The 9,215-nt window shown below is 45.8% G+C and overlaps 1 long non-coding RNA gene across 1 annotated transcript; it reads right to left on the reverse strand.

Annotated features, from left to right (window-relative positions):
* Window positions 1–922: 922 nt before the first annotated feature.
* Window positions 923–6,704, reverse strand: LOC140189144 (uncharacterized). The gene is made up of 2 exons (XR_011883469.1): window positions 6,552–6,704; window positions 923–1,118 (listed from the first exon to the last, which is right to left on the reverse strand). It is a non-coding gene; the product is annotated as an uncharacterized lncRNA (long non-coding RNA).
* Window positions 6,705–9,215: the final 2,511 nt, after the last annotated feature.

Consider the following 9,215-nt stretch of genomic DNA (forward strand, 5'->3'; position numbering starts at 1 on the left):
CATCAGACTGATTAACTCACACTGATTTGAGTGTATTTCTATGTTACACTGGCTGTTCTATTTATTATAAATTAATATAAATTACTATGATTGTAAATTGCACATTTAGACAGAGATGTAACAAAAATTTTTACTCCTCATGTACATGAAGGATACAAGAAATAAAGTCAATTCAAATTGATATCTCCTCCTCGCTGACAATCAACACTGACACTGGTGCACCTCAGGGATTGTGCTTAGCCGACTGCTCCACTCCCCCTCTACCCATGACTGTGTGACTAAGCGTAGCTCAAAAGCCGTCCATAAATATGCTGGATACAACCGTTGCTGGTACAATCTCAGATGGAGAGGAGAGGACTTACAGGAGCAAGATTTACCAGCTAGTTGAGTGGTGTTGCAGCAACAACCTTGTGCTTAATGTCTGTGCGACAAAAGAGCTGATTGAAGGAAAGGTACGATGAGGGAACACAAACCAATCCTCAGAGAGGGATGAGAAGTGGAGAGAGTGAACAATTTCAAGTTCCTGGATATCAATATCTCCGAGGATCTAACCTGGTCCCAACATATCGATGCAGCTACAGTATAAATAAGGCATGACAGCGGATATGTTTCATAAGGAGTTTGGAGAAAGTTGATTTCTCAATTTAAAACAGACAAAACTGCTCTAGATGTATTCTATATATGTTATTTCTGTTTTTGCACTGTTTTCAATCTACAAAATAAACATATCCATACACACACATACTGTAATTTATTTATTCTTTCTATATTATCATGTACAGCATTGAACTGCTGCTGCTACATTAACAAATTTCATGACACATGTCGGTGGTAATAAACCTGATTCTGGTTCGGACTCTGAATTCATCCCCACAGACGGCTGTGGCCAATTCATTGGGTATATTTAATGTGGATGTTCTTGATTGTGGGTGGGATGGGAGGGATAAGGATCGGTGATGGTCTCCCGAATGACCTGCCAGAGGAGGTGGTGGAGGCAGAAACGCACAAGTCTCTGTTCATGAACACTTCTCAGGAACCTGTCATTCACTGTGTACATCCTGTCCTGGTTAAACTTCCCAGTGCTGGATCCATTGCTGTTTTCCATCTGTATTAACGATCTGGATGAGAATGTGGTAAACTGGATCAGCAAGTTTGCAGATAACACCAAGATTAGGGGTGCAGTGGACAGCAAGAAAGGCTAGAAAATATTGAGATGGGACGTTGTCCAGCTGTTAAAATGGCAGATGGAATTTAATGCAGATATTATGATGTGTGTGTAACAAAAGTTTAACGAGAGAAATATGTGGTTTAAAGAGGATGAGGAAAAGCAAGCAGGCTGCGAGTGGAACGGCTCAGGATTTCCAGAGCGAAGGCATTTTACTACTCGGAGTAAAGAGAGGCAAGACTGCACAGGTACATGACGTCAGCCAGTAGAGCGGGAAAAGGTTAAAAAGAAGACCGCCATATCCAGCGGGCAGCAGAATGAGAGGGCTTTGGCTCAACTGGTTTAGGTGGTAATGCGGCGAGGTAGGTTTACCTGTGTTAATTGCGGAAAGGAAGTATGTGTGTGACACTGGTGTTCTGTGCTCGGTGCCAGATGTGGTAAGTTCTGGAGTCTCCCAGCCTCCTGGACGGGAATATCCGCACCCGTGTGTTGAGCTGTGGCTCCTAAGGGATCGCGTCAGGGAACGGGAGTTGCAGCTCGTTGACCTTCGTCTAGTCAGGGAGAGCAAGGAGGTGATACAAGGATGATCACACCGGGACCACAGGAGACAGACAAGTGGTTAACAGTCAGGAGAGGGAAGGGGAAGAGTCAGGTACCAGAGAGTAGCTCTGTGGCTGTCCCCCTGAACAATAAGTACTCCTGTTTGAGAACTGTTGGTGGGGCGGGGTGGGACAGTCTTCCTGGGGGAAGCAACAGCAGCCGAGCCACTGGCACAGAGCCCGGCCCTGTGGCTCAGAAGGGTAGGGAAAGAAAGAGAAAGGCCTTAGTGATAGGGGACTCTTTAGTTAGGCACTCTGTGAATGCAGGAAAGAAACACGGATGGTAGTTTGCCTCCCAGATGCCAGGGTCCAGGAAGTTTCAGATCGCGTCCAAAATATCATGCAGTGGAATGGAGAACAGCCAGAGGTTGTGGTACATATTGGTACCACTAACATAGGTAGGAAAAGGGTGGAGGTCCTGAACACAGTCTACAGGGAGTTAGGGAGGAAGTTGAGAAGCAGGAGAGCAAAGTTAGTAATCTCGGGATTACTCCCTGTGCCACGCGACAGTGAGTATAGGAATAGAATGAGCTGGCGGATAAATGCGTGGCTGAGGGATTGAAGCAGGGGGCAGGGATTCAGATTTCTGGATCATTGGGACCTCTTTTGGGGCAGGTGTGACCTGTACAACAAGGACGAGTTGCACTTGAATCCCACGGGGACCAATATCTTGTGGGGAGGTTTGCTACTGAGGAGAGTTTAAACTAGAACTGTTGGGGGGTGGGGACCGAATTGAAGAGACTGGGGAAGAGGCGGTTGGCTCACAAATAGAGAAAGCTTGGAGACAGTGTGTGAGGGAGGACAGGCAAGTGATAGAGAAGGTACATGCTCAGACCAACAGTTTGAGATGTGTCTATTTTAACGCAGGGAGTATTGTGAACAAAGCAGATGAGCTTAGAGCATGTATCACTACTTGGAGCCATGATGTGGTGGCCATTACAGAGACTTGGATGGCTCAGGGACAGGAATGGTTACTTCAAGTGCCGGGTTTTAGATGTTTCAAGAAGGATAAAGAGGGAGGCCAAAGTGGTGGGGCGTGGCACTGTTGATCAGAGATAGTGTCATGCCTGCAGAAAAGGAGGACGTCATGGGAGGATTGTCTACAGAGTCTCTGTGGGTGGAGGTTAGGAACAGGAAGGGGTCAATTACTCTACTGGGTGGTTTTCATAGGCCACCCAATAGTAACAGGGATATCGAGGAACAGATAGGGAAACAGATCCTGGAAATGAGTAATAACAACAGAGTTGTCGCAGTGGGAGATTTTAATTTCCCAAATGTCAATTGGCATCTCCCCCGAGCAAGGGGTTTAGATAGGGTGGAGTTTGTTTGGTGTGTTCAGAAAGGTTTCTTGACACAATGCGTAGATAAGCCTACAAGAGGAGAGACTGTACTTGATTTGGTATTGGGAAATGAACCTGGTCAGGTGTCAGTTCTCTCAGCAGGGCAGCATTTTAGAGATAGTGATCATAATTCTATTTCCTTTACAATAGCATTGGGAGAGATAGGAACAGACAAGTTAGAAAAGTGTTTAATTGGAGTAAGGGGAATTATGAGGCTATCAGATAGAAACTTGGAAGCTTAAATTGGGAACAGATGTTCTCAGGGAAAGGTACGGAAGAAATGTGGCAAACATTCAGGGGATATTCGTGTGAAGTTCTGCATAGGTACATTCCAATGAGACAGGGAAGTTATGGTAGGGTACAGGAACCGTGGTGTACAAAGGCTGTAGTAAATCTAGTCAAGAAGAAAAGAAAAGCTTACAAAAGGTTAAGAGAGCTAGGTACTGTTAGAGATCTAGAAGATTGTCAGGCTAACAGGAAGGAGCTTAAGAAGGGGCCATGAGAAGGCCTTGGCGGGCAGGATTAAGGAAAACCCCAAGGCACTCTACAAGTATGTGAAGAGCAAGAGGATACGACGTGAAAGAATAGGACCTATCAAATGTGACAGTGGGAAAGTGTGTACGGAACCGAAGGAAATAGCAGAGGTACTTAATGAATACATTACTTCAATATTCACTACAAAAAAGGATCTTGATGATTGGTGTGATGACTTGCAGTGGACTGAAAAGCTTGAGCATGTAGATATTAAGAAAGAGGATGTGCTGGAGCTTTTGGAAAGCATCAGGTTGGATAAGAGGCCGGGACCAGATGATATGTACCCCAGGATACTGCGGGAGGCAACGGAGGAGATTGCTGAGCCTCTGGCGATGATCTTTGCATCATCAATGGGGACAAGAGAGGTTCCGGAGGACTGAGGATGTTGTTCCCTCATTCAAGAAAGGGAGTAGAGATAGCCCAGGAAATTATTGACCAGGGAGTCTTACTTCAGTGGTTGGTAAGCTGATGAAGAAGATCGTGAGAGGCAGGATTTATGAACATTTGGAGAGGTATAATATGATTAGGAATAGTCAGCATAGCTTTGTCAAGGGCAGGTTGTGCCTTACGAGCCTGATTGAATTTTTTGAGGATGTGACTGAACACATTGATGAAGGGAGAGCAGTAGATGTAGTGCATATGGATTTCAGCAAGGTATTTGATAAGGTACCCCATGCAAGGCTTATTGAGAAAGTAAGGAGGCATGGGATCCAAGGGGACAATGTTTTGCGGATCCAGAACTGGCTTGCACACAGAAGGCAAAGAGTGGTTGCAGACGGGTCATATTCTGCATGGAGGTCGGTGATCAGTGGTGTGCCTCAGGGATCTGTTCTGGGACCCTTACTTTTTGTGATTTTTATAAATGAACTGGATGAGGAAGTGGAGGGGTGGGTTAGTAAGTTTGCTGATGACACAAAGGTTGGGGGTGCTGTGGATAGTGTGGAGGGCTGTCAGAGGTTACAGTGGGACATTGATAGGATGCAAAACTGGGCTGAGAAGTGGCAGGTGGAGTTCAACCCAGATAAGTGTGAAGTGGTTCATTTTGGTAGGTCAAATATGATGACAGCATATAGTATTAATGGTAAGACCAAGGCAGTGTAGAGGACCTGAGGGATCTTGGGGTCAGAGTCCATAGGATATTCAAAGAGGCTGCGCAGGTTGACTATGTGGTAAAGAAGGCATACGCTTCATTGGCCTTCATCAATTGTGGAATTGAAATTAGGGGCTGAGAGGTAATGTTGCAGCTCGATAGGACCTTGGTCAGATCCACTTGGAGGACTGTGCTCAGTTCTGGTCGCCTCACTACAGAAGGATGTGGAAACCACAGAAAGGTGCAGAGGAGAATTACAAGGATGTTACCTGGATTGGGGAGCATGCCTTATGAGAATAGGTAGAATGAACTCGGCCTTTTCTCCTTGGAGCGATAGAGGATGAGAGGTGACCTGATAGAGGTGTATAAGATGATGAGAGCATTGACTGTGTGGATAGTCAGAGGCTTTTTCCCAGGGCTGAAATGGCTGCCACAAGAGGGCATAGGTTTAACGTGCTTGGGTGTAGGTACAGAGGAGATGTCAGGGTAAGTTGTTTTTTTTTCTTTATTTTAAACGCAGAGAGTGGTGAGTGCATGGAATGGGCTGCAAGCAATGGTGGTGGAGGCTGATACGATAGGGTCTTTTAAGAGACGTTTGGATAGATACATGGAGCTTAGAAAGACAGAGGGCTATGGGTAACCCTAGTAATTTCAAAGGTAGCTACATGTTTGGCACAACTTTGTGGGCCGAAGGGCCTGCATTGTGCTGTAGGTTTTCTATGTTTCCCATTTCCCCAGAGGGAGGTTACAATCTGGAACACAGTCTGAACGGGTGGTGCAGGCTGGTATTTAAAGACCATCTGGATGAGCATTTGAATCACCAAGGCAGGGTAGGAGACAGACCAAGTTCTGAGTTAGTGGAGACAGATTCTCGATGGTCAGTATGGACATGCAGAAACCACTGACTGTGAAAGTGCAATGGGAACCTGAAACACAGAACTTCAGGATGGTCATACCTAAAACATTCAGTACCCAGTATGATGGGATTGTTGTTGTACATAGGTATTAATGGTCAAATACTGAACCAACCCCCTCAAAAGGCTACCAAAATGCTGCCATTCCCTATGCACCAGTAACAATAGTTTTCTATGGGAATTTGGTGAAGTACTATAGGTGATATTAGGAGAGATGGCTGACAGCTTGGTCACAGTGGGAGGGTGCAAATGTTTTCTCAGAGGATAAGGGGTTCAGTGGAACAAGCTCACAGTTGAGAATGAAGGTGACAAACCCCACTGCAGTGGAGGACTGCTCTGGTCAGGGTTGTACAGGATAGAAACAGACCCTCTGGCCCATCACATTTATGTTCCCCATCATACACCGCTATACTAATCCCACTTTCCTGCATTAGTTTCATATCCCTCTGGGTCTTGCTCACTGAAGCCCCTGTGCATTTGCCTCTAATATTGTTACACAGTTCTCTGTATGTGGCATCACAGGCAGACAGGGTTGTGTGTTCTACTTGCCTTGACAATCAAAGAACTGTCTCTCATTAGAGTAGGACAAAACTGTTTAAAGAGAGATTTAAAGGGGATCTGAGGGGTAAATATTTCACACAGAGAATAGCTGGTATCTAAATCAGTACCAGAAGAGGTGTGGGGGAGGGGGGCAGAAACTCCTCAGGAACCTGTGTACATCCTGCTATGATTTAACCTCCCAAAATAGAGTCACTGATTTATACAGAACTGAAACAGTCCCTTTGGTACAACTCATCCCCGCCGACCAAGTTGTCGACCTAAACTCGTCCCGTCTGCCTGCATTAGGCCCGAATCCCTCTCAACCTTTCCCATCCATGTGACTGTGCAAATATGTTTTAAATATTGTACCTGAGGCAGAGAGCCGGTGCAGTGAGGCGCTGACAGACACTCACTGTTCCGCGGGCAGGAAAGGGAGAGGCCGAAACCCCAACAAGTCGAGACCGACTCCACCATCCCGGACTTACCGCCCACCCCGGACCGTTCCCCAGGAAACGACGTCGCTGAAGGTGGGGCTTTGTGACGTCAGCGCGTCACGGGGCAACAATCACAACGTGTCACGTGACAATGACACGGCAGCCGGGGAGGCGGGGCAGAGGGAGCTGTCAATCAGCAGAGCGGCTGAAAAACTTGCGACATTGTAAACAGAATGGGGAGAGCGGGAGATTTCCAGGGACGTGACCCACTCCCCCATTCCCTGGAATTGAGTGTGTTATACACAGTAATATTCATATTGTAATTTAGCTCTTCGATCTTATAAATATGTCATGTTTGTATTTTCTATATTTTTGTGTGGATAATCTTTTTATAATTTTGGATAAAATATGTTGGAACTAGATCATGAAAAAAGAGCGTCACGGAAAAATATTGTCAAAGCCAAAATATTATCCAAAGTAAGTTGTTATCACACTGCGCATATGTCACCATATTGTTCAAAGTTCAAATTAAAATTTATTCTCACAGTCCATACATGTCATCCCAGACAACCCTGAGAATCTTGTTCTGCGGGCAATCTTAACAAATCTATAGAACAGTAACTGTGAACTGTAAATATGAGGAACTATAAACAAATTGTGTAAATGCAGAGAAATAAATAGCAATAAATTACAAGCATGAAATAACGATATAACAGTGGTGACATGAGTGTTTTGTTCAAGACACTGATGGTTGAGGGGTAGTAACTGTTCTTGAACCTGGTGGGGCGAGTCCTGAGGTACCTGTACCTTCTACCTGATGGTAACAGTGAGAAAAGATCATTGCCTAGGTGGTGAGGATCTTTGCTGATGGACGCTGCTTTCCTATGGTAATGTTTCATGTAGATGTGCTCAGTGGTTGTGAGGGTTTTACCTGTGATATACTGGGCCGAATCCACTACACTTTGTGGGATTTTCCACTCAAAGGCATTGGTGTTCCTATACCAGGCCGTAATGCAGCCAGTCAGCACACCTTCCACCACACATTTATATAAGTTTGCCAAGGTTTTCAATGACATGCTGAACCTCCGCAGAGTCCTGAGGAAGTAGAGTGCTGTTGTGCTTTCTTCACAATTATATTTATGCGATGGGTCCAGGACAGGTCCTCTGAGTGAGTGACACACAGGAATTTAAAGTTACTGACCCTCTCCACCTCTGATCATCCTTTGATTACTAGCTCATGGACCTTTGGTTTCTCCCTCCTAAAGTGTACAATCTGTCCCTTGGTCTTACTGACATTGAGTGAGGGGTCGTTGTTATTACACCACTCAGCAAAGTTTTCAATCTCCCTCCCATTTGCTGATTCATCACCACCTTTGATTGTCGTGTAATCAGCAAACTTGTATATGGTGTTGGAGCTGTACTCAGTTACACAGTCATAGGTGTAAAGTGAGTAGAGCTGGGGGCTAAGCACACTTCATTGTGGTGCTCCTGTGCTGATAGAGATTGTGGAGAAGCTGTTTTTGCTAATCTGAACTGACTTGGATCTGCAACTGAGGAAATCCAGGATCCAATTGCACAAGGGGGTATTGAGGCCCAGGTCTGGGAGTTTACTGATCAGTTTTGAGGGGATGACAGTGTTATGTGCTGATCTGTAATCAATAAAGGGCATCCAGATGTTTGCATCTTTGCTGTCCAGATGTTCCATAGTTGTGTGAAGAGACAACGAGACAGCATCTGCTGTTGCTTCGGTAGGTGAATTGGAGAGGATCCAAGTCACCATTCAGACAAGAGCTGATATGCTTCAACACCAGCCTCTCAAAACACTTCATCACTGTGGATGTAAGTGCCACTGGGCAATAGTCATTTAAACAGGTTACCACGCTCCTGTTGGGCACCGATATGATTGAAACTTCCTTGAAGTAGGTGGGTTCCACACACTGCCAGATCGAGAGGTTGAAGGTATCCGTGAATACACCAGCCAGCTGGTCAGCACAGGTCTTCAGTACTCGGCCAGGTACTCCATCCAGACCGGATGCTTTCCTTGGATTCACTCCCTTGAAGGCAGCCTGCATGTCATCTTCAGATACTGAGACCAAATGACCATCGGGAGACACGGGCGTGCACGATGGTTCCTCCCTCTTCTGGTGGACAAAGTGAGCATAGAAGGCATTGAACTCGTCTGGAACCGAAGCTCTGCTGTCTCCTTTGTCACATGATTTACCTTTGTAGGAGGTTTTGACATATAAACCCTGCCGTGGCTGTCAAGCATCCCTCTTTTATTCCAGTCTAGTCCGGAATCTCCACGTTGCCTGAGAGATCGTTTCTGGAGATCAAACCTGCACCTCTTGTAGCATTCCTGATCTCCAGACTTCAATGCCTCTGACCTGGAACTCAGCAGGTTCCGGATCTCATTGCTCATCCAGGCCTACTGATTTTTGGAAAAGCCTGAATGATTTTGTGGGGACACACGACTCCACAGCTGTTTTAGTAAAGTCTATAGTGACCCCGGTGTCGTCCTTCAGGTCCTGAGATGAGTTCTTGAACATGGCTCAGCCTGCTGACTCAAGGCAATCCTGTAACCGTTCCTCTGCCTCCCAAC

This window comes from Mobula birostris, chromosome 28, assembly GCF_030028105.1.
Source record: "Mobula birostris isolate sMobBir1 chromosome 28, sMobBir1.hap1, whole genome shotgun sequence".
Lineage (NCBI taxonomy): Eukaryota > Metazoa > Chordata > Chondrichthyes > Myliobatiformes > Myliobatidae > Mobula > Mobula birostris.